The following is a 26,666-nucleotide window of genomic DNA, read 5'->3' as shown; positions in this document are numbered from 1 at the left end:
CTATACAAGAATATGCAAATGGCCCTTGTAGAAGTGGAGCAATATTCCATTTACCTAGGTATATATTTTAGGCGGATTTTCAGAAAATAGGCTCCGGGTGGAAGAGGTTAAATATTTTAAAATATGTTGGAAGGACCTGATAAATTAATAATTTGGCTGATATATATATTTGTTTTATGCATATATTATTTTAATAATTTTTTCCCCTCTATTTTCAGGGTTGTGCTACAAGAGAAGAGGACTGGATGATTCACTGCAAAAAAAAGGCCAAGTAATAACAAAAAAATTATAATCAGCACCACCTCTTTTCTATTTAGACCTGTTGTAACCTATACGTTATTATATACCTTTCAATCCGGGAGTTAATGGGTTAAGATGGCTTCTTATGAATCGTATTGGGCTAAAAGACGTAGAGTCATTCGAACTGTAAGGGGCATAGAGAAAGATATCCTTAAGGAATATGAGGAATCTCTGCATAATCAAAGAGAAAATATTTACCCCTGTGTGAATAGGGAACCTGCCTTCACAAGCTCACACTTTTCCCAACTAGATGCACTACCAGCTTCACATGTAGACATAGAAAATGGTCAGATGGCAGTGTAGCTGGCAATGATGAAGTTGAGTCCGATGTGCAAATGAAAAATGATCATTCTGATGGTAGTGCAGTAGCTCGAAATGAAGTTGATCATATGCAAATGGGAAATGATGATATAGACGATGAAGCTGGCAATGATGAAGATGAATCAGATTCTCACTATGAGAGCGATGAGGAGCAGCCGCCTAGTCAGGATCTGCTTATAAGGAGCCTAAGATATTGGGCAACATCCTACTCCATTAGTCTTGTTGCTTTGTCTGCTCTGCTGTCCATCTTAAAGCTATTTCACCCTAAGCTCCCTAAAGATGGAAGGACTCTGCTTGGAACACAATCTCATGTTGCAACCACTCAAATGCAAGGTGGCGAGTACTATCATTTTGGATTGGTGCGAGGAATACTTTCACGATTAAAATGTTTAAGTTTACCAGTGAACATCACAACTCTTACTTTACAGTTCAATATAGATGGTCTCCCCCTCTTTAGGAGTTCAAGACTTCAATTCTGGCCTATACTTGCAATCCTGAATTGTGATTACACTAAGTCCCCATTTATTGTCGGTATATTTAGTGGTTTAAGCAAGCCAAAGTGTGTTGTTGAGTATCTGCAGAAATTTGTTAGCGACCTTAAAAATGTGCTGGCTAATGGCATTGTTCATAATGGTAAGAAATTGAATGTACAGGTTTCCTCATTTGTGTGTGATGCTCCTGCTAGGGCCTACGTTAAGAATATTAAGTCACATAATGGTTATTCAGGGTGTGACAAGTGTGACCAAGAGGGTGTGTGGAGGAACAAAATGACGTATCCAGAAACAAATGTCAGGCTCAGGACGGATTCGAGTTATTGTGATATGATTGATGAGGAACACCACTTGAAACAGAAACTCAGTCCTTTAACAGGGATAGTAAAGATGGTTTCTTCATTCCCAATAGATTATATGCACCTCTGTTGTCTTGGGTTGATGAGAAAACTGTTGCATATGTGGTTAAAGGGCAATCTAGCCACTAGGCTTCCTTCACAAACAGTTAACAGTATATCAAGCAAACTGCTGGTGTTACATTCCCACACCCCTGTTGAATTCAATCGCAAGCCAAGAGGTTTGAATGAGCTTGATCGTTGGAAAGCTACTGAGCTCCGATCCTTCATGTTATACTGGGGTCCTGTAGTTCTGAAGGATTGCCTTCCCAGTGAGTTTTATGACAACTTCATGTTGTTTTCAGTGGCCATGTATTTGTTTTTGTCTCCTGGAACTTCTGGCCAAATGGTTGAATTTGCACATAGATTAATGATATCCTTTGTGGGCCACTTTGGACAGTTGTATGGTACGGGTGAGATTGTGTTCAGTGTCCACCAGCTTATACATTTAGCAGATGAATACAAACAATTTGGACCTTTTAGATAATGTTTCAGGGTTCCCTTTTGAGAATTATCTTGGCCAAATAAAGCATCTTTTACGCAAGCCACACCAACCTCTACAACAGGTAGTCAAAAGGCTGTCAGAAATGCCACATGTTGAGGTTCCATTAGCAACAGATCAACCAGTTTTAAAGCACATTCATACTGATGGTCCACTTCCTCAACATTTCAGTGTTGCTCTATAGTACACAAAGGTCTCCAGTTGTCGTTTTACCTTGTCTACAAAGCAGGGGGATAATTGTATTCAGGTGGGAGATACAATTGCAGTAGTGCAGAATATAGTCCAGGAAGAAGGTGAGGTCTATGTGATCTACAGAAAGTTCAGACACCAAGAATTATATTACACTTATCCCTGCGAGTCCTCCCTCATAGGTACATACAAGGTTAGAGAGTTGTGTGATGAGATCGGGGTTGGTAAAATTAGCTTTATTAAACGTAAATGTGTTCTGTATCCAGAGGGAAATAGCCTCATAGCTATTCCAATAGCTCATCTGCAGTAGACATCTTATGATTCATGTTTTTGTCATTATAATTTTTTTATCATTAATATTCTAATTTAATTTATTGTACACAGAATGGAAAGTGAGGTGGTGCTCTGGGGCGTTGTACTGTTTCCAAATGGCGGAACTGCAACAGTTCTTTCCAGCTGGTTCAATCCAACGGAAGGTACATTATTATGGCCCCCAAAAAACACAAATTATTCAAAGGCCCTTAAAGAAAACATGATGCCCTGTGAAGGATGGACCACATATGACAAAATTCGGCTCTTAATTACTTGTGGTAAGTATAGTCACTGCTATTGTCTGATGTGAATTGTTCCTCATACTTCTTATTAATGTCATGCTGTATTTTCTGCTTGTTCTTTTACAGACTCATTTGTAAAGGCCAAGCAACATGAAGACAAGTATGTGACTACTGGATGTCTAACCACTGATTTGGAATCTGAAGAGGAAGCAGATGTACGTCGGAAAAGAAGAGCAAGGTACAGTTGAATTCCTCGTGATAGTTTTTGGTTAAACAGAAATGGGCCATGGGCTGGCTCCTGAACAGTGTCTCAAGGATTGCTCAATTAATTGAATTATCCTGGGAGCCTGGGAATGTTAAATGTTTTTTTTTTAGGACAAATCATATGCACGCAGTGGAGTCAGATGAAGAGCCAGACAGCAGGGTGACGCGAAGATATGCCAAGCCACCTGATGTTCATTTCCCAGGTATAGTGGTGACACTTGTCAGTTATGACACTAACTGCTACACCTACTTTAAGTATTGCCATGTATAATTCCATTTATTTATTAATACAGTGCAGCCAGAATCCAGCCAGTACCCCTCGGTGCCAACATCAAATGCAAGCAGTGGTATGTCATTATTTACTAACATAGCAGAACAAAATGTAGTTGCATGAGAGCTTTACAAGCATTTAGTTCCTCTGTCAATACATCCAAACATATCAGTCAGGTTATGTGTTCAAAAGTTACAGTGTCCACTATTCATGTCTTGTGTTCCCTTCTTTTAGTCTCTGGAGGAAGCTGCTCGGTCTCTGGAGGAAGCTGCTCGGAGAATAACCAGCCTAATAATGGTAAGTGAATCACTTCACACTACTAAGTCAGGGTGGAGCCGGTGGACAGATTGTAAATGTGCTTTTGATAGCATTCATTGTTCATGTTTTGTTGTGTTCTCTCATTTTAGGCTTTGGTGGAAGCTTCTTGGCACAGTTGGAGTCAATGGACCACTGCAATGATGGTAAGTAGATTAATAAACTAGATATAGCTATGTGATTCTCTCAGCCACTCTTGTGTCTCCAGTCTGTTTCAATAGGTGGCGGTTGGATTACTAGTCCTGCCTTACTGGATACCTTACTGACTGGAAATGTTAGTTAAATGGGTGGAAATGTAAAGTTGAGTGCATATATGAGTAGCTTATTCAGTGTCTCACTATTTTGCAATGAGCTGTTAATGTTGGCATGATATTATATGAGAACTTGTATTTTACAGTGACTAATTACGGTTATTTTAATCCATTTCAGGAGGGAACCACACTGGACAAGTAAGGAATGGTATGTCTTTTGCTTGCTACTGTATATGGTGCTCATTGATACTTTGATGGTGCTTACCTTATTTTGTTAATTCTGTCGCTCTTTCTCTAGGAAAGCCAATGTATAACTCCAGCCCCTACCACACTGTGCCATCAGAGCGAGCAAGGAATGGTATGCATTTCTCATCTTAAATGTTGTTTTTTTGGGTAAAATTCCATAATTCGTGTTCAATGTAAACAATGATGTGTGTCCTTTATTCTCGTTCTATTAGACTTCAATGCCAACTATAGCCGTGGCTCCAGATCAGCTGACCTCAACTCACATCGCCTGGGTAAAGATGCCTATATTCCACTTTACCCCCCGCCTCCCCCATACACAATGACCTAATGTGCACTGCTGATGCCATGTTGATTTCTTCAGCTTCAGCTCCTGAACCGCCGCGGGGAAGATTCCATGGAGAGCCCAGTCAAATGTTACAAGGCAAGTATCATTTTCTGATGCTTTTCTGATTTTCTGATGTCCCTTGTGACTTTACAGTCTTTGTCACTTTTTTTTTTCATGTAATTTGTCATGGTGTTTATAGGCTTAATATTTAAGCACTTAATGGTTACTATAAGTTAGGGGTGCAAAGACTTAAGCGTCACATTTAAATGTAAATAGTAACGTTGTTGTCATGTGATGATCCCTTTAATTAGACGTGATTTGAATGTTATTGCTTAGTGTCATTCTAAATGATTGAAATGGTGAATCTATCCTTGAAATTTAATGTAAAACCAATTGTTTTTCTTCAAGACCTTGCTGCCAACAAAAACACCAGGATGCTTGCAGAGCTACTCGTGGAGGTGAAGCAAATTTCACATGACGTTCAGTTTCTGAAGACTGAAATGGCTAAATCCACCTTTAACGATCACGGAGCTGGACCTGAATCACAGAGAGAAGAGAACTTCCCCATCGTGCTGCCACTCACCAATGAGGAGCAGTTTGATGAGGCTGAAGCTGCACTGAAGGACGAAACAGTCCGTCGAAAGATGGTCAACATTTTTGTATTTTGTTAAAAATGTATTGTTTGAAATCTAAGTGTTTATAATGTCTGAATTGTAGGAGTGGAGGCATTTATTTAGTTTTTTGCTTGGATGTGTGCTTGGCATAGAAATATTGTGAAAATAGCCTTGCAATGATATGCGGGATGATATTTATTTCTTAGTCAATATTTGACAATTCATTTAGCTAATTTGTTTGATGGTATTGTTTGTTGAGTTTTGACACAGTAATGGTCTTTCTTTAGAGTTAATAAAAAAAAGTCTTAAAATGTGTACTTAAAACATCATATTCTGTCCATTTGACATAGTACAATGTACACTTTAGCACACTCACTTTTTTTCCTCTCCAATCTGTTAAGACAACCCGCCTGGCATTAATCGGAGGGACCAACTCAGAAAATATGATCCGGCGAATGCTATCCGCTACCATGACAAACTGTCTAGCATGCATCTTCAACTGGGCGGGAAAGGGACCGAAGAGGGCCTTCAAGGACACACTGATGCAGGACTGCATGTTTGGTGAGTCAATCTGCATCGCAAAATACTAGGTTTACTACAGTGGATTTAGCTATTTTGATGATGGATATTTCATTTAATTAAGTATTTTCACTTTTATCTCAAGTAAATACGAATGGATGCATTTTTATCACCATGGAATGAGCCTGATGGAACATGCAACCACTCTTAAAGAAACACCTCACCCATTTCCAACCTTAACGTCATATAAGTGGTCCTCTGTAATGCTCACAATAAGATTTTTTACGAGCATTAATGTGGATCAATTATATGACTATGGGGTTGAAAATGCACCTAAGGCCACCTGAAAATCTAGTACACTAAAAAGGACACTGTTCACTTTGGAATGGAACGTGCCCACTGCAGCTTTCTTGTTTATCTTTAAGTATTCTTTTTTTCTTTTTTCCCAGCGGCTGCTCGTCAATTTGACCGCAAGTTGACTGACTTGATATACAGAGATGCACTGCAGAAGTGGCTGCGTTATGCACCTGAGAGGAATGGCGGGATACGAAGAAAGACAAAGACTTAAAAGGACAAATGGTTTGGAGGACAGTGGGTTTCATGGGAGTTGGATCATTGGAAGCTGATCCAGGGGCAACATTTATCTCCAGCATCTCTGGTTGCAGCTGTCGCGTGCATGCGTGCGTGCATATGTTTAGCCCCTAGTTTAGCCTCCAGGACCACCCCCTAATTTAGCCTCCAGGACCACCCCCTAGTTGAGACTCAGCCCCCCTCAGGACCACCCCCTAGTTTAGACTCAGCCCCCCTCCAGACCACCCCTAGTTGAGACTCAGCCCCCCTCAGGACCACCCCCTAGTTTAGACTCAGCCCCCCTCAGGACCACCCCCTAGTTTAGACTCAGCCACCCTCCAGACCACCCCTAGTTGAGACTCAGCCCCCCTCAGGACCACCCCCTAGTTTAGACTCAGCCCCCCTCAGGACCACCCCCTAGTTTAGACTCAGCCCCCCTCCAGACCACCCCTAGTTGAGACTCAGCCCCCCTCAGGACCACCCCCTAGTTTAGACTCAGCCCCCCTCAGGACCACCCCCTAGTTTAGACTCAGCCCCCCTCCAGACCACCCCTAGTTGAGACTCAGCCCCCCTCAGGACCACCCCCTAGTTTAGACTCAGCCCCCCTCAGGACCACCCCCTAGTTTAGACTCAGCCCCCCTCCAGACCACCCCTAGTTGAGACTCAGCCCCCCTCAGGACCACCCCCTAGTTTAGACTCAGCCCCCCTCAGGACCACCCCCTAGTTTAGACTCAGCCCCCCTCCAGACCACCCCTAGTTTAGACTCAGCCCCCCTCAGGACCACCCCCTAGTTGAGACTCAGCCCCCCTCCAGACCACCCCTAGTTGAGACTCAGCCCCCCTCAGGACCACCCCCTAGTTTAGACTCAGCCCCCCTCAGGACCACCCCCTAGTTTAGACTCAGCCCCCCTCCAGACCACCCCTAGTTGAGACTCAGCCCCCCTCAGGACCACCCCCTAGTTTAGACTCAGCCCCCCTCAGGACCACCCCCTAGTTTAGACTCAGCCCCCCTCCAGACCACCCCTAGTTGAGACTCAGCCCCCCTCAGGACCACCCCCTAGTTTAGACTCAGCCCCCCTCAGGACCACCCCCTAGTTTAGACTCAGCCCCCCTCCAGACCACCCCTAGTTGAGACTCAGCCCCCCTCAGGACCACCCCCTAGTTTAGACTCAGCCCCCCTCAGGACCACCCCCTAGTTTAGACTCAGCCCCCCTCCAGACCTTAGTGTGACGATGTACCTTGGCACGCTGGCACGCCACACAGGAGGCCGCCCATACTTTGACGTCCTTCCTAAGGCCCTACCAACTTGACCGACGCCTTTACCCCAGGGTGTGAAAGGGCATGAATGGTGTCAAATACCCGGCGGCGCCAGTCAGTTGGAACCATGGGGCGGGGCTGGCCAGTGGAGACGTCACAGAGGAGCGTGGCGCCGCTGTCGTGAAACACCACATCCTCAAGTCGAAGTCCTGTCACAGCCGTCCTGAACGCCTGAAGGTCTGAGTCGGTGAGCTGGTCAGCAGCCATGGCAGCATAGTCGATGCCCGGGTGCACAGGGCTGACGTGCGCCCGGGAGAGGCAGTCTGCCACCTGAAATGCTAATTGTTGGTTTTGCATGCTTATTCAAGTTCAGAAGGTTGTCAGTAGTCGGTAGTCTGAATGGAGTGATGATTAATGATGGATTAATGGATGCTATTTATAGTGTGGATGTGAATATATTATATAGATGTACATCTCTAATGTGTCTCTATAATACTCTGAAGTATTATACTTAGTTTAGCAATAGGTAAAAGTGTTTTTAGATAGATTTAACTTTTAGATTAGATTCTGCATTGGAATTTTGGAAAACAACACTTCCTGGAAGATTCTATAGGGGTTCAAGGTTCAGAGTTCTGTATGAATATTTTCAATAACTGTTATTATTCGGTCATTTTTGTATGGGAGAGTCAGCTGAATGTCAGCTGATCTGGAGCCACATGCGTAGTTGGCATCGAAGTCTAATAGAAAGAGAAGGGACACGCATCATTAAATAGTTTCAATGGTGCCACCCTGATAAAATAAAAAAGCTACTGTACATTACAGTAGATTTCATTATCTGTTCTCATGCACGCCTGGTGATACTAAATCCAAATTGAACTCAGGCATTTCAAAGAGAATATGTATGTGCGAAGGTTCAGAGTTCTGTATGAATATTTTCAATAACTTATTATTCTGTCATTTTTGTATGGGAGAGTCAGCTGAATGTCAGCTGATCTGGAGCCACGTGCATAGTTGGCATCGAAGTCTAATAGAAAGAGAGGCATTTCAAAGAATATGTATGTGCGAATTAATTGGCTTTAATAAATGGTTAAAGCAATAAATTGTCTGTTTCTTTGTTCATAGAGCATGTCGTAAAGCAGCTGTTCTCAACCTTGGTTTCTTGAAGAAGAAAAAAATACGAAATAGCCGATCTACAAGCTTGCAACATATTTTCGAATATTCACATAGAATGGCATAATTATAATCAAGTTTGGAGTCCCCAAATATTTTTCCTGTGAGGTCTTTGTATAAAAAGGTTGAGAACCACTGCAGTAAAGCATATGGACCATTTCAGCATGTTTCAACCTTCCTCTGTATGTTTTTAATATGTCTCATTTAAGCCAAAAATAATCACTTTACTCTATTTGGTGTTTTAAAGTTCTGCAGGGGTTGCTCCAAGCCTGTCTATCAGTGACATCACTGCCATTCAGGCATATGGCAGTAATGTCACTAGTAGACACCTTTTAGCATGCTCCCGGTGGAACTACAACTAATAATATAATTTAGATGTAAAGTGATTATTTTTCTTTATTAATGAGGCATATTAAAAGCATACAGAGGAAGGTTGAAAAAGTGCTGAAATGGTCATTCAATAATATCATTATTTCAATGTATAATGCAATATATATATATAGTTGAATCAATGTTGATGCAATGCTACATTATTTCAATGTTGCTCATATCATAGTTGAATCAACGTTGATTCATTGTCGGCTTTCAAATTGAAATTTCTAAATTTTGGTTGAAAATCCAATGTTCTTTCCATGTTGATCATAGCGAGCACTTTCAATGCCATTTTCTATGTCTGATATCAATGTTGATTCCAATCTTCAGCCTGACAAAAACACAATGTTGATTCAACGATTTTTTGCTATCTGGGAAGGCTGTAGCCTCCACTACTGTAGTGCCCTGCGCTGCAACACAACTAACACAAGAGTGAACAAAAAATGCTCATGGACCCGTGGTCTGTCGTTGACTGCTCGCTTGTGTTGTTTGTTGGATTAGTTTTGGATTATTTGGGCTCGCCAAACAAACTATCAAAACGTACACAGAACCGCGGTCTGTCGTTGACTGAGTCGCTTGTGTTGTCGCTGTGTGTCAGACTCTGGATTCTTTCAAACACCGCCCACCGCTACCTCTGATTGGCTTACCATGACATTTTACTCAACCTCAGCCAATCGCGCACTGCCCACTAACCAAGGAAAAAAAGTATTGCTTCTCAGCGCAGAGATCTGTCTGATCTGAAAAAAACAGCTTCAATCATAGTAACGCACCGCATTTTTTGGCAGTAACGGTAACGGCGTTATTAAGATTGGAAGAGTAATCCGTTAGATTACTCGTTACTGAAAAAACTAACGCCGTTATTCCCATCACTGGATGTCACAGTATGATGTCATAATAGAACATTCTAGAACATTTGTGATGTCACAGTATGATGTCATAATCAAACGTTCTAGAACATTCGTGATGGCACCGTATGATGTCATAATAGAACATTCTAGAACATTTGTGATGTCACAGTATGATGTCATAATCAAACATTCTAGAACATTTGTGTACAGTATATATTCAGCACTATTGGTGGAAATGGGGGAGTTGCCCCTAAACCTGAGGAGAGTAAAGTTAGGGCTACAGTACTGGGCAAAATTGAGTGGGACAAGTCTGTCCTTCCCAGCTAGGTGTTTACTTTCAGGAGATGGGGATAAGTATAAACCTTTTTTGGCCAGTATTGATCAGTGGGCCAGGAAGTTGAGACTGCATCAGGGGGGAGTGGCGGAGCACACTCGGTGGCTATCAGTGCCATTTTGGCTATTGCCTGATCGAGTCATTGAACTTAGGTTCTTGAAGGAGGAGGATAAGGGCGAGATTGTGGAGGAAATAGAGAGGTTCCTTCTGGAATCAGGGGCTCTGGAGGTGTACACTGATGGCTCTGTGGATCCTGAAAGTGGGAGGGCAGGATTTGGGTGGTGGGTGCCTTGGTTAGGGATCGGTAAGGGACAAAGAATATCCGATGGCAGCTCAGTATTTGTGACAGAGTTGCTTGCCATCCTCTGGGCATTGTGGTGGGTGGAGGAAGTGGGACCAAGCCAGGTGATTATATGCTCTGACTCGGCTGCTGCACTGATGGCTCTGAGTGCAGGTGGGTCTAAAGCTCGCCCTGATCTCATTCAGGAAATAATGTTGGTTTTATATAGGATTGCGAAGGCAGGCTGGTCAGTGGAGTTTTGTTGGGTCCCGGGACACGCTGGGATTGCGGGGAATGAGATGGCTGACTCCCTTGCCAAACAGAGCCTGGGAAGGGAGGAAGAGATAGGTATTTCAATGGGAAGAGTAGAACTCAGAGATAAGATAAAGAAAGGAGTTGAGGCTGAGTGGCAGGATGAGTGGGAAAGGGGGACCAAGGGAAGGCACTATTTCTCTCTGCAGCCTCGGGTCAAGATCAAGGTGGAGGGATATGGGTCAAGGAGTGATAGGGTGAAGATGTGTAGACTGAGGCTGGGGCACTGTGGGTTGAACAGTAGCTTGTTCATTGTGGGCAAACATCCAGATGGGGTGTGTGAATGTGGAGAGACTGAAACTGTCGGGCATGTCTTCCTAGAATGTGAAAGGTATAGGAAAGAGAGGGAAATCTTTTATAAAAGTCTGGTAGAGCTGGGAGTATCTTCCTTCTCTCTTAAATCATTCTTTGGCATGGATAATGAGAACCACCAGTTGATCACAGAGGCAGTGCTGACATTTCTGCATGCTTCAGAGTTGTACCAGAGGATATAGCGTTAGTGTATGTATTAGTATTGGACAGGCAAGAGGAGCAGAGAAGAAGGAGAAAGTGTGAGTTGAAGAGGCCTATAGATGGAACACCACTAGTGTAGTATAAGAAATCCCGCGGAGGGGGGCTCAGACAGGAAGTAGCAGCAGTAGCTGCACTCCAATGGACAATGTAGGTGATGACGGGGTCCAGTAGAAGAAGAAAAGAAGGAGAAGAAGGAGAAGAAGAAGAGCCCATAAAAAGAATTGCGGAGGGCAGTAATACGCCTCGATGCGTCTACTCTGCCGGAAATTCAAATAAGAAGAAGAAGAAGAATATCTCAGATATATTCAACAATTATCTCAGAGAGAGAGATGGAGGGTTCCCCCTCTTGGGGGGGCCCTCCAAGAGAGGAGATGATGTTTGTATTGTGATTGTATGACAAGAGGAGCAGAGAAGAAGGAGACAGAGACGATAGAAATGTGTTTTGAAGATGAGAAGAAGAAGAAGAGTGTAAACTTTCTCAAGTGTGGGCGAAGCAAGAATTGTGGAGGGCAGTAATACGCCACGATGCGTCTACACTGCCGGAAATTCAAATAAGAAGAAGAAGAAGAATATCTCAGATCTCAGAAGACAAGTGAAGATCTCACTTGTTGTCTCCAGTTATTTGTCTGTAAGCTTGAATATATTCTGTAGATACAATTTAAAATCCCCACATGGAAAAGGAAACAATGTCCTGTACAATCCTTAATGAGCTGCGTCTGGAGGGAAGGTTCTGTGATGTGGTTATTAAAGTCAACAGCACTGAGTTGAATGCCCACAAGGCCCTCCTGTGTGACTGCAGCGACTATTTCAGGTAAGTTTAGCTTGGTTCAGGTTAGCTTGGTTCAGGTTAGCTTGCTTCAGCTTAGCTTGGTTTAGGTTAGCTTGGTTCAGGTTAGCTTGGTTAGTAAACAGATACCATACTGTACTTTTACTGTAAACAGATACTATACAGTACTTATACTGTAAACATATACTATACTGTACTTATACTGTAAACATATACTATACGGTACGTCTACTGTAAACATATAATATACTGTAATTCTACTGTAAAACATATACTATACTGTACTTCTACTGTAACAAAATAATATACTGTACTTCTACTGTAAACAGATAATATACTGTACTTCTACTGTAAACAGATACTATACTGTACTTATACTGTAAACATATACTATACTGCACTTCTACTGTAAACAGATACTATAATGCAATTTTACTGTAAACAGATACTATACTGTACTTATACTGTAAAATATACTATACTGCACTTCTACTGTAAACAGATATTATACTGTACTTCTACTGTAAAAATATACTATACTGCACTTATACTGTAAACATATAATATACTGTACTTCTACTGTACAAATATACTATACTGCACTTATACTGTAAACATATACTATACTGTACTTCTACTGTAAACAGATACTATACTGTACTTCTACTGTAAACAGATACTATACTGTACTTCTACTGTAAAAAGATACTATACTTCTACTGTGCTAAGACCCTATAATTCTACAGTGAAAATATATGACTACACAGGACAGAATGTTGCTTACTGTTTACTATACTGTACTTCTACTGTAAACAGATCATATACTGTACTTCTACTGTACAATATACTATACTGCACTTCTACTGTAAACAGATAATATACTGTACTTCTACTGTAAACAGATACTATACTGTACTTCTACTGTAAACAGATACTATACTGTACTTCTACTGTAAACAGATATTATACTGTACTTCTACTGTAAAAATATACTATACTTCTACTGTGCTAAGACCCTATACTTCTACAGTGAAAATATATGACTACACAGGACAGCATGTTGCTTACTGTTTACTCATCAGATATCTCTATACTCTGCGTCCCACAGAGCCCTCTTCACTCGCTGGAGCGACTCAGAGAAAGCAGTCTACAGTATCCCTGGGGTGTCCCCGGGTATGATGCAGCTCATCATAGAGTACTCCTACACACGCTTTGTGCTGGTGACAGCAGAGAACGTGAAAGAGCTTCTCGTGGCTGCAGACCAGCTTCGCGTCACTGGCATAGTAGGAGCGTGCTCTGACTTCCTAGAGGGCCAGCTGTCTCTGGAAAACTGTGTCGGCATCTGGAGGTTCACGGACATCTACTGCTGCCCTGACCTGAGGCGCAAGGCCCATCTCTGCATCGTGTGCCACTTTGAGGAGATGTTGCACGTCTCACAGGAGTTTGTGGAGCTGTCCCCGCAGCAACTGGTGGACATCATTGAGAGGGATGACCTGAACGTGAAGAGCGAGGAGACAGTGTTCGAGGCCGTCCTCCGTTGGATCGACCACTCCCGTGAGGAGCGTAAAACACACATCCCTTTGCTGCTGCCCAAGGTAACTAATTGTATTACGGATAGACAAACATGGTTGCTAGTGCCTGAGCCACATTTTTTTTTTTTTTTTTTTATTATTTTACTTTTTCTTGTTTGTCTGTCTCTTGTCAAGGTCATTATGATTCATGTTACTGTTATTATTGTTGTCGTCGCTGTTGTCATTATTATTATTATTATTATTATTATTATTATTATTATTATTATTATTATTATTATTATTATTATTATTATTATTATTATTATTATTATTATTATTATTGTACTGTTATGTTCTGTTTTATGTATGAAAAGAAAAGAAAAACATTTATAAAAAAATAAATAATTTTTTTTTTATTACTGTGCATTACATTAAAACAACACTAGGTTCCCTAGTACAGTGGTTGTCAAACATTTGGGTCCAAACTGTTCCCTAGCAACAGAAACCGTCTACAACCGATGTCTAAGTTGTACCCGCTGTCTGCTTGTCTCTTCCCAGGTTCGCATGGGCTTGATGAGGCCTGACTACTTCAGGAGCAACGTCCAGAACAACCCTGTGGTGAGGGACAGCCACGACTGCAGGCCCCTCATCCTCAGCGTCTTGAACCCCCCTGGCTCCGACAGGCTCCCAAACCCCCTGATGCGCCCACGCCTGCCCCAGGAGGTCCTATTGGCCATCGGAGGCCTGGGTGGCGGCAGCACCACCATGGAGGCTTACGATATCCGAGCCGGTGGATGGATGGACGTGATTGTTGAGGGGGAGAGTCCCCGGTGGGACCACCGCACCGCTTATCTCCACGGTCTGGTCTACTGCGTCGGTGGCCGGGACGCCGTACAGTTTCTCAACAGTCTGCGCAGGTTCAACCCTGTCACTCGCAGCTGGCTGCAGGCGGCTCCCATGCACTCACGCCGCAGTCAGCTCAGCGTGGTCGTGTTGGACGGCTGTATCTACGCCATGGGAGGGTGGGACGGACACGCGCTGAACACCGCCGAGCGCTACGAGCCTGAAACCAACCAGTGGACAGTGATCTCACCCATGCTGGAGCACAGGAGCGGCGCCGGGGCAGCAGCCCTCCAGGGCAAGGTGGGTGGAACTGAGGGACACAGGGTGCTAGATGAACACAAGGAACGTTAGATCAGAAATCATAAATGTCTTTATTGCCAAGTAAGCCTGCACATACAAAAGATGTGTCTGGGTCCTTTGGTGCATCAACATTAACAGACAATTAAAGTAGAATGAAATCAAATGGAATATATAAACTAAATTAGAATATTCTTTCTTATTACAGGTTTACATCTGTGGTGGCTACAACTTTAGGGCGGGGCGTCTGCTCACAGCTGAGTGCTACAGCCCAGACACCGACCAGTGGACTCTGATCGCCCCCATGAGCACCAGGCGTTACGGAGTGAGAGTCGCTGCATACAGAGCACATGTCTATGCAGTAGGTGCACACAGAGACAAATGCTTTATACTAGATATTTGTATAGATATATCATTTGACTTTCAATGCTTCTGTGATGCCCTCATTTCCCTAAATGGATTAATACAGTCTCTGCCTGCCTTAACCCCACACTAAAACATTCCTCTCATGTGTCCTGTCCTCAGGTGGGAGGGAGAGACTGTGGACACGCCCTGCGTAGCGCGGAGGCCTACAGCCCCTTGACTGACTCCTGGAGCGCCCTGCCCAACATGCTCACCCCCCGCAGCTTCTTTGGCATCGCGGTGCTGGACGACCTGCTCTTCGTGGTCGGAGGCTACAATGGCTCCAGAACCATCTCCAACGTGGAGCGCTACGACCAGAGCAGCGACACGTGGACTGTAGCCGAGGACATGGAGACCCGGCGCGGTGGCCTAAGCTGCTGCATAATGCATGGCCTGCCTAACATGAGCCAGTACGCTGCTCCCCGTGGAGGAGGAGGAGGAGGAGGAGGAGGAGGAGGAGGAGGAGGAGGAGGAGGAGCAGGAGGAAGAGGAAGAGGAGGAGGAGGAGGAGGAGCAGTATGAGCAGGAGGAGGAGGAGGAGGAGCAGGAGCAGGAGCAGGAGCAGGAGCAGGAGCAGGAGGAGGAGGAGGAGGAGGAGGAGGAGCAGTATGAGCAGGAGGAGGAGTATGAGCAGGAGGAGGAGGAGCAGGAGCAGGAGCAGGAGCAGGAGGAGGAGGAGCAGGAGCAGGAGCAGGAGCAGGAGGAGGAGGAGGAGGAGGAGGAGGAGCAGGAGGAGGAGGAGGAGGAGGAGGAGGAGGAGCAGGATGAGGAAGAGGAGGAGGAAGATGAGGAGGAGCATGAGGAAGAGGAGGAGGAGGATGAGGAGGATTAGGAGCAGGATGAGGAGGATGAGGAAGATGAGGATTAGGAGGATGAGGAGGAGGAGGAGGAGGAAGAGGAGGATTAGGAAGAGGAGGATTAGGAGGATTAGGAGCAGGAGGAGGAGGAGGAGGAAGATGAGGATTAGGAGGAGGAGGAAGAGGGAGATGAGGAAGAGTAGGATGAGGAAGATGAGGATGAGAAGGAGGAGGAAGAGGAGGAAGAGGCAGCAGGGGATCCATCTAAGAACCTTAAACATTTATTAGACCAAAATAAATCCTAAGAAATTAATAAATTACTATCAGCCATAATAGATAATACTATAATAGAAATAATATATGAAAATAAATTCCTGGGAGTGATTTTAGACAATAAACTCTGCTGGAAACCCCATATAAGATGGCAAAGAGCATCTCAATTATTAGTAAGGTAAGACATGTACTCAATCCCAACTCATTGCACACTCTGTACTGTGCAATGATCTTGCCTTACCTGCATTACTGCACAGAGGTACGGGGTAACACATACAAAACAACCATAAATACATTGACTATCCTACAAAAAAGAGCAATACGAGTAATAAACAATGCAGGATATCGGGACCACACACACACACTGTTTCTACAGTCACACATTTTGAGGTTCATTCATTTAAAACTCTTTATGTACAAAGCAAGAAATAATCAATTACCGGTAAATGTAAGAAGCACATTTCTGGATAAAGAGGGGGGATACAACCTCAGAGGACCATTGAACTTCAAAAAACCTGTGATGAAAACCAACCTGAAAATAATGTGTATCTCCTCTTACGGAGCCACCCTGTGGAATGGGCTACAGGATGAGCAAAAATATTGTGAAAACATAAATCGATTCAAATCTAGACTAAAAAAAATCTATTTTTGATAGGTACAGAAGGGAAGAAGAGCTTTAATGGCATATTAAAAAAAATTAAAAAAATAATAAATACGTATGATACTGTATTGTGCGCTATATCATATCACATTATATAATCATATTATAATTCATTTGTATATTATATTGAACTATATTTGCAGTATGTACTATTATATTATGGTACTATATTGTATTGTATATATCATGTACTATATATCTCACATCACATTATATATGTGCTGTATACACTATTATGTACTATATACTATTATATATACTATTATATACTGCAGGTATACTATACTGTAATGTGTACTGTAATGTGTACTATATGTGTGCACTGAAATGTGTACTATATGTATCTACTATGTATGTATGTAAAAATAAAAAATAAATTTTTAAGCGTAAGTCTTCAGGGGTAGGGCCCGACAAGCCTAGTGCTTCTCCATAGCCCTTTTCGGACAATTGGACAATGCTGCAATAGCAGCTGGTAAAAGTGTGGTGATTTATGGAATGACCTAGAGCTGCCGCGGTATTGATATTTTCCTTACCGCACGAATTTGCGAAATATTTCCTACCGCCGCGGTAATTACCGCACAGTGCGCAAAAAAAAAAATTTTTGAATGCATTTTTTTTTTTTTTTTAGTAGTAGTAGTCTACTCTTATAGCCTGCCTCTAGTCTAATGGCGCTTTTCCACTGCATATTACCTACTCGACTCGACCCGCTTTAGGCACCTGGTACTTCGTTCCTTTTCCACTGCAGCCAGGTACTACTCCGTTTGGGGAATGGGGATGCAGGCGGGACCGCCGCCGCTCGCTTGTGTACACTGAAAGCTCCGTGGGCATAGATGTCCGAGGGCTTGCAGCAAGCCAGAGTTTAACACAGTTTCAATCAATCAATCAATAACAACATTAACCAGACTCTCGTTGCGTCTATTCTGCCAAAGCTAACGTTACCTCTCATTGTGTATTCTACCAAGCAAACCCGGGTTTAACGTTACCTCTCGTGTATATCGGATAACAACAACAAACTTAACACATCAGCGATCTTGTTGTGACACTAAACTCTCCGCTCGGTGGTAAATTGGGTTGATGTCGGTTTTGTTTCATCAATAAATAAGGCAGAATACACAGTGAATCCATTCTTTTTTGTTTATTGCACTTGGTTCTGTCGCAAACAAATCCTGAATGAAATGCATCCTTAGCGAGGCAGTAAAGATGGCGGCGTTCTGTTTTCGTTCAGAGGCTACAAAGTGTGACGCGTCGAGTAGGGGGTATCTGCAGAGCCGCAGAGCCAGGCTGGACCAATAGGGTCGCTTGGAACCGAGTAGGGTATATCTGCAGAGCCGCAAGCCGCAAGCCAACTTTATTATTATGATAAAAAACAGCGGTGACGCGGTATTCAGCCTAACTCTGCGGTGAGCGTGATGCAACAGCGATACCGCGGTAATGCGGTTATCGCGGCAGCTCTAGAATGACCGTTGTTATGTGTCCAAAGCCCGAAATAAAAAATAACTGAACTGAACTATCAGCCAAAGGTGGTGCATTTCTTTCTTCTAGTAATTCAGACAATATCTGTTTTTAGTTTGTGTAATGTAATGTAATATCTGTTTTTAGTTTGTGTAATGTAATGTAATATCTGTTTTTAGTTTGTGTAATGTAATGTAATATCTGTTTTTAGTTTTTACATAATATGGGAACTTTTATCCATATGGTTGAGCCTGTTAGGAATTGCACCCCCAACCCAAGCAGATTGCAGATCACTCTCTCTATATGGAGGTGAAAAAGAAAATATGGTCAAAATAATTGGCATAAAAAGGGCACTTTCTTATGAGGCACAAAAGGGCAGGTGCTTGTGCACCCGTTGGGCTCTATGTGTGCACGTGCCTGCTAGCTGTGCCCTTGAGCAAGGCACCTCAGCTTTAACCGATCCAGTGTTAGCTGCTCAGGGGCCAGTAGTAGAGTGCCTGACCATAGTGTCTTTATAATAATAATAATAATAATAATGCATTTTATTTATAAGGCGCCTTTCAAGACACTCAAGGTCGCCGTACAACAATTAAAAGGCTGAAGGCTCTTGACCCCATGGTGGACAGACGGGCTGGGGGGACGGTCAGGTTGATGGAGGAGGCAGACCTGAGGGACCGGGTGGGAATGTTGATGTGGAGGAGGTCGGACAGGTATGGAGGGGCGAGGTTGTGGATGGCCTTGAATGTATGGAGGAGGATCTTGTAGTCTATGCAGTGTTTAATGGGAAGCCAGTGTAGTTGGCGTAGGACGGGGGTGATGTAACTGATCACAGGGGTTCTGGTTATTATATTATATTATACCTGTATCACTGGACATATAAATGCATATTAATAAAATCAAATCAAATTGATTTGTAAAGCCCGAAATCACAAGTTAATGTCCCCATGGGCCGGACAAGTCTTCTTTAAACTATTCAAGAAGAAACATCCCAATAAATCAAGAACAAAAAACCCACCATGAAATCCAAAATAAATGTAAAATAAATAAATGCAACACTCCCAGACATACCCCAGCGAAGGTAAGGAAAAACCTAGCAATAGGAAAAAAGCACCACAGGCGATGTGGAGGAGAGAAACCTTAGAAGGGCCGTTCAAGGGGGGATCTCCCTTCTTAGATGTCGGTGATAATAGTGTTGCTATGGATGGGTTGAGAATAAAACAGGCGAATAGTTGGTATGTATGTACTTTGTATTTGTAATAAAACACAAATATGTGCATGCAATAGCAACTGGGGTACATAAGAAAATGTTTGCAACATTTAAATATATTACAACTCTGTACATACATGTGATTAGCATTATACTCAGTAGAACAAATGTATATATCTTATACCCAGCTTAATCACTATATTAATATTACTATTGCACTTTACTGTTACATTTGCACTGGGGTTGGATGCCACCCTTATTTTCATTGTAATGTACTTATGCTGTATGATGACAATACATTTCAATGAAATATAATCTAACTGGTACTATGACCTGAATGATGGTCCTAGAGGTCAGTGATTTGATGCTCTTTTGGTGTTTTGGCGATGGTGGCGTAAGAGAGTGCTGTCTTAACGTAAGAGAGTGCCGTCTTAACAGGTCGTGGGAAATCTCCCATATAGGCATTGGATTGGGTGGAGAGCTGGTGACTGCATGCGAATGCCCTCGTATGCCCTGTGTATGGGGACATGTCACCCATATAGAAACACACCTCTTCAATCAATATCTGAGATGCAAATAAATTCTTAATAAATATAATATTTATATTGTAGTGGGTTCTATAGAGACCTAATTCCCCATGGTATTGTTTTGATGTGTTGATGGGGCACTGTCACTTTAAGGAGGTTGCTTTTGGGTTGGGCTGAGAGGAGACGCCCTGTGTGGGGTTTCATTGATAAATGTTTGATTATATGCTGGGAAAGCGTTGAAATAAAATGTGGTTCCATATCGTGGTTTGTAAGAAAATAACAGCAAGGGGGCCTTGTCCTGTGGTGGTTCCGTGTCCCCCTACTGTTGGGGAAAGCATTCATTTTTGGAGTTTGGAGAAAAGAGCCATAAAATGAAAATAGCAAGCATTAAAGCTACAGGGTCCGTGTACGTTTTGATAGTTCGTTTTTCGTTTCAAAAGGAAAAACGAAAAAACGAAAAAAAACGGAAATACGAGGTGTTTCCTATTTCCGTTTGAAACCAAACTCGAAAAAACGGGGAAAAACTGAAATACGGACCTGTTTTTCGTATTTTGGTATCAGAATCAAATGAAAAAAACTAGTCAATAATGGGCCGTGTACGTTTTGATAGTTCGTTTTTCGTTTTTGATGTGAAGAATGGAACCACGTGACAAGTACATTTTTCAATGTAAAAGCCATGCACAATCTAACGTGAACGAATATGTATAACGTTATGAATAAATACATGCATACAGATCTATACCAGGGTAACGTTATGATACATACATTTTTTGTTTTGTGCATTTCATATATCAAAACGTACACGGACCGAGCTAGTGCTGGTGTGCAGTTCCTGCTTGCCGCGGGGCTATAACAGAATATAGGGAGGGCTGGAAATCTATAGTGCTCCCTCTGTCCTGTGGAGGGCGGCAATACGCCTAGACGCGTAGTCCGCCGGAAACGTACAAGAAGAAGAAGAAGAAGACCTCTTCCTCCTTCCTTCGCGCCAGTCAAGAACTGAAGAAGGAAAACTCAAAAACAAAAACCAGGGACAAGGTAAGGTAAGGTTGACATTAAGCTGTTACTAACTTACAATAATGTCATTATTTTATCGGAGTTAATCGAATTGAGCTAAACTGTAAACGACATTGTTGCTAGGCAACTGCAGCGTGGGGGGTAACTGCCCCGCCTCGTACATTGTGTACGGTTCATTTAGTGCAGAAACGGATCGTTAAAGCGTCAAATTAAAGACTATCAAGCGGAATTTTCTTCAGTCCTTCACAATGCCAAAGAGCTGCTGTGTTACGCGTTGTACTAATGACAAAAACAGAAATCCAAATCGCAAGTTGTATACCATTACGGAGGAAAAAGTGGCTGGTGGCTAACGTTCGGCTAACTCGCTCTGTGTTGTGGTCGTGGTAGCTACATGCTAAGCTAACGTTAATTACATAATATCGAACCGATAGGAGCTTATTTTATCTAATCTTACGTGGATGTTTGATCGGGTAGTGGCACACGTGGTACCACCACGTAAGATTAGATAAGATAAGCTCCTATCGGTTCGATATTATGTAATTAACGTTAGCTTAGCATGTAGCTACCACGACCACAACACAGAGCGAGTTAGCCGAACGTTAGCCACCAGCCACTTTTTCCTCCGTGATGCATCAGCTGGTATTATATAAAACTTGCGATTTGGATTTCTGTGTTCGTTATTAGTACAAAACGTAACACAGCAGCTTCAATTTGGATATTCGAGAGATGGCCATGTCTGCAGGTGTTTTGTATGGACATTATGTCAAGTCAATCAGGGGGAGATCTTTGACTCATATCTCGCCTTAGAATCACCAGAAAGCCTTTCGAAATAGTGAAATGCCATGTTTGCCTCAATATTTTCAAAACAAATCGTATGAAAATGTTATGAAATGAACAAGAATGTGATAAAACATGTAATAAAAACGGACCTCAACGCATGCATTTGATGGTAGAAATCCGTATGGTCCCCCTATACCAAGATGGCGGCGGTCTCGTGACATCAGAGTGTCTTCGAGAATAGGAGGAAGTTGTCTGGACGTCTGTTAGCGGCAAACTAAATACAAACATGTGTGATCTTTTGTTTGTTGTTGATGTTTGACAGACACTCGGATCATTTGTAAAAGGCTATGTTTATAATCCCGGTGTAACATAGTTAATAATGCTTCTACTTGCCATTGTATCAGAAGCAGTGATGCCACAGATTACTTGTAAAAGTAATCCGATTACTGATTATTGATTACTCCTTTAAAAAGTAATCCAAGTTACTTTACTGATTACTTGATTATCAGAGTAACTTAGTTACTTTGAAAGTAACTAGGTTACGAAGTCGTCGTCGTTCCCCCAACCGTTTTTTTTAAAACGCTTTATTGAAAGTGCATAAATTGTTTTTAACTTGTTTCTCTGCACATAACGTAAATTGTTAAACTAGTGCTTCAGCTTCTGTACCATCAAGTATGGTAAAGCAACAGTCTATGATGCTCACAGCATTAGAGCAGCCAGCCAGTGGTTTTACAAAACCAGTGTATATCCATTCACATCTAACAAATGCAGGCTGAACTATTCAATTATATCAACTGTAACTATTAAATTGTTTTTATAAATGTCTCTCTATAAACATACAATCAGTCTCTCTTTAACATGTAAATTAACTGTAAATCTGGCAAATGAGAGCTTTTGCTCTGCCACCATCAAATATACATTAATCAAAAGGGAAAGAAACAATCTCTCTCTTTTGCTGTTTGGCTGGCCTCCGAGTCCTCCTGTACCTAGTCGAAGCGTCGGCTAGTGAATGAATGAATGAATGAGAACTTTATTAACAGATTGCAGAATGGGTACAGTACAGTACAGCTCAATACATACAATTGTTAAGGGGATGCAGACCAGAGAAAGACTTTTGTCTTGTTTACATCAGGGTCCCCCAGTGTTGTGATTCCAGATGCTTTCAATGCAATTGGATGTGCAGTTTTTAGCGGTAGACAGTATTTTGTTTCCTCCGCATATGAACGTGAAGTAGTGACTGAGGCTATACGAGCGTTTTGGGATGGAAGTCTGAACAGAAACTCACTTTTAATTTTGCCAAGCGTTTTGGGGTGGAATTCTCCGACGACGGAGCCCTGCTGTCACACGATTGGCGCATATGTCACATGACGTGCTGTGAAGACCCGCCCTACTCTGCCTCTGATTCGCAGACTGTGGATGGGGAATGTGATTGTACCAAAGCAGATGTCACTCACAGACAGAGTGTCCAGTCACGCCGCGGGGACACATTCTTGTGTAACCCTTTCACTGCCACACTACGTCACTCCCAAAAGAAAAACAGCTCAAAATGTATTTTTGACTGTCGAAAACGAAATAAAATACTGCATTCCGCCTGCATTATGAATTTATGATGAGATAGTAACGAAATAGTAATGCACAGCCACTTGGACAAGTAACTGCAATCAGATTACTGGCTTTTAAAGATTAACGTGTTAGATTACTATTTTCGGGGGAAAGTAATCAGATTACAATAACGCGTTACTTAGTAACGCGTTACCGGCATCACTGATCAGAAGTGTATATATACAGTACAATCTGTTGCGTGAGACATTTTTGTCAGCAGAAGTCTCCACGTGTGCAGTCAAACTAGCCCCTTTCGTGACTTTCGGTTTGCAAGCCTGCCGAAAGTCACGAAAGGGGCTACAGTCAAACCAAAGTAGTTAGCATTCGACATATAAAGAAAATGACATGACCACATGGACTGAGTTTAGTCTGGGCTAAGGGACCATTTATTAGTGCGCATGCTCTTTTATATCAAACACCTTGTCTGTGTACGCATGCACACTGTGATGTCATACAGGAGCAGACGCATGACTTTGTCCACCAATACAATATGCTCAACACTCTCACTCAAAGACATGTCTCTCTCTACAGTGTTACACTAGCCCCTTTCGTGACTTTCGGTTTGCAAGCCTGGGGCTCTAGTGACCGGAGTCACTTGCCCACACGCCCGATCACCCAGTAGAGAAACGACCAAGCGTCATCAAGGAGCTCGCGGTGTGTCAAGAATACATCAGATCTGAATTTCAAAGATACCCAGCGTACAATATGGGTCTAACACAGCTTCACGATGGGGTCTGGAAGCTCGGACATTTGTGATGTCACAGTATGATGTCATAATCAAACAATCTAGAGCATTTGTGATGTCACAGTATGATGTCATAATAGTACATTCTAGAACATTTGTGATGTCACAGTATGATGTCATAATAGCACATTCTAGAACATTTGTGATGTCACAGTATGATGTCATAATCAAACAATCTAGAGCATTTGTGATGTCACAGTATGATGTCATAATCAAACATTCTAGAACATTTGTATAATATATATTCAACAATGGGAGGATTCTGGTGGCGATGAGATGGAGGGTTCCCCCTCTTGGGGGGGCCCTCCAAGAGAGGAGATGATGTTTGTATTGTGATTGTATGACAAGAGGAGCAGAGAAGAAGGAGACAGAGACGATAGAAATGTGTTTTGAAGATGAGAAGAAGAAGAGGAGTGTAAACTTTCTCAAGTGTGGGCGAAGCAAGAATTGTGGAGGGCAGTAATACGCCACGATGCGTCTACACTGCCGGAAATTCAAATAAGAAGAAGAAGAAGAAGAAGATCTTATTGTGCATCTTGAAACAGTACTGAACAGATAGACTAAACAACATAGATTGAAGCCTGCATTTCTCAAAATGCACCAAGGGTAGAGCCATATGAAATCCGTGTTCACGGAATCGCGGACGGAATCGCGGAATTAACCAATAAAAATGGAATCAACTGCAAAACGTGGAATATTGCAGAATTTGGCCTAATCTGGACTGAAATTTCGTTTTTGGGTGGAACGTTTGGTGCACATACGACCGGGGAGGCGGGGACTCTACAGCGTGTTACACACAACACAGCCGCGGTGCTCAAGCGTCTGGCTGCATCGTCAAGAAGCTAAACTATTCCACAATAAGCCCTCAATTCAGAGCAGAACAGTATCCTAATGACTTTTATGCCTCCGGTGATAAGGTGTTTTGCTAATTCTGTCAACGTTCCGTGGACTGGACCCGCAAAAACACTTGCGACACTATTGTGATTAAATAGATAACGTTAGGACGTTTAACTTCTAGCTAAATCTAGTGCACCCATCCATTTGTTTAATCCAAACGATTGTCATTATACACTGCCCTTTATAAACTAAATACACTTAAATAGCTATGTAACGTTATAGGACTATCTATGGAAATGATAGCTTCTAGAAGTTCTAGCTAACGTTACCTTTACTACTTTACTAACGTTACCTTTACTACTACTAACGTTGCATTACTATATTTCATCACAATATAATAGATATAGCTAGGTTACTGACATTGTCATTGTGATAATGTCAGTAGTAGCTAGCTGTATCTATTGTTTACACTTGAAATATGTATTTTTATTTTGTCACAATATTAATTGAAAAATATTGTGTAAAATTGAACTGTATTTCTGAGTTGCAGCACTTAAAAACATTAAATGGACTGTTATATCTTATTCAATTGTGGACATTTATTCATTCCCACTTATTAGACACGATTTCTGATGGTAAAATGAGCATAAAAGGCAAAATACAGAATTCTGAATTATTAAAACGGAAAAAATGGAATTTGGGAAAAAATAAAATGGAATTTGGAAAATAATAAAACGGATTTCATATGGCTCTAACCAAGGGCTGCCTACCATGTTGCTGAGGAAACGTGAGTGTCAACAACGGCTAGCTAGCTGTTCTACTTGAATACTGAATGTTAATATTGAATCAGACAATATTGAATACTGAATGTTGATATCAGACCATATTGAATACTGAATGTTAATTCAGGTTAACAGTTGACATCATTTGACAGTTGACAGGGGTCTGTAAAGTTGATTTAATAAAAGAAAAAATACTATTTAATCAGATTAATCACTTTATTCAAATTGAGGATTTAGTTTGAGGATATAAAAAATTTTAAATAAAAAAGAACTTATTAAAAAAAATAGAATTTTTTTTAAATTAAAAACGAAGGTTCGAACGTCTTTCCGAATCCCAAAAACAGGCTACGGGGACAGCCTTACCAAACATTATTTATATTATTCAAATGTCTCTCAAACATGTTCCGTTGTGATGTCACGGTATGATGTCATAAACAAACATTCTAGAACATTTGTGATGTCACAGTATGATGTCATAATAGAACATTCTATAGCGGTCAGGTGGCGTAGCGGAGATTGCGCTCGTCACCAATGCAAGAGGCTAGACTAGAGTTGTTCCGATACCGATACCAGTATCGGAAATGCTGCCGATACTGCCTAAAATGCTGGTATCGGTATCGGCGAGTACCCTCTAATTCTGCGCTCCGATACCATATGATGTAATTTATCAACAACACTGCGGTCTGCTGAGTGAGCATTATAAAACAAACATGTTTTTAACCAACCGTGAATTAAAGTGTCAATGCCATTTGTCATTTTAACAGCAGATACTTTCCAGATACGTTGCCATCGTCCCGACAGAGCGCTGTTGACGGGGAGCTCTGATGGGTTCGCTTGGTGGTATTAGCATTGAACAGCTAACCGAAAACTAGCGTTAACTAACGTTAAAGTTTTAGCTTTAACGTTACCTTGGCTAAAGTTGGGGCTATTCATAATC

At 42.1% G+C, this 26,666-nt stretch overlaps 1 protein-coding gene across 1 annotated transcript in view; it reads left to right on the top strand.

Moving 5' to 3' along the window:
- Positions 1 to 20,920: 20,920 nt before the first annotated feature.
- LOC311225231 (non-structural maintenance of chromosomes element 4 homolog A-like) overlaps positions 20,921 to 26,666 on the top strand; it is a 113,409-nt gene continuing 107,663 nt past the window's right edge. The window contains exon 1 of the mRNA XM_084310447.1: positions 20,921 to 21,004. The gene's annotated coding sequence lies outside the window, so the exon portion shown is untranslated. The remainder of the gene's footprint in view (positions 21,005 to 26,666) is intronic.

This window comes from Notolepis coatsorum (genome assembly GCF_963971535.1).
Source record: "Notolepis coatsorum genome assembly, chromosome: 3".
Lineage (NCBI taxonomy): Eukaryota > Metazoa > Chordata > Actinopteri > Aulopiformes > Paralepididae > Notolepis > Notolepis coatsorum.
Note: the sequence above shows the minus strand (reverse complement) of the source record. Positions and strands in the feature narration are given on the sequence as shown.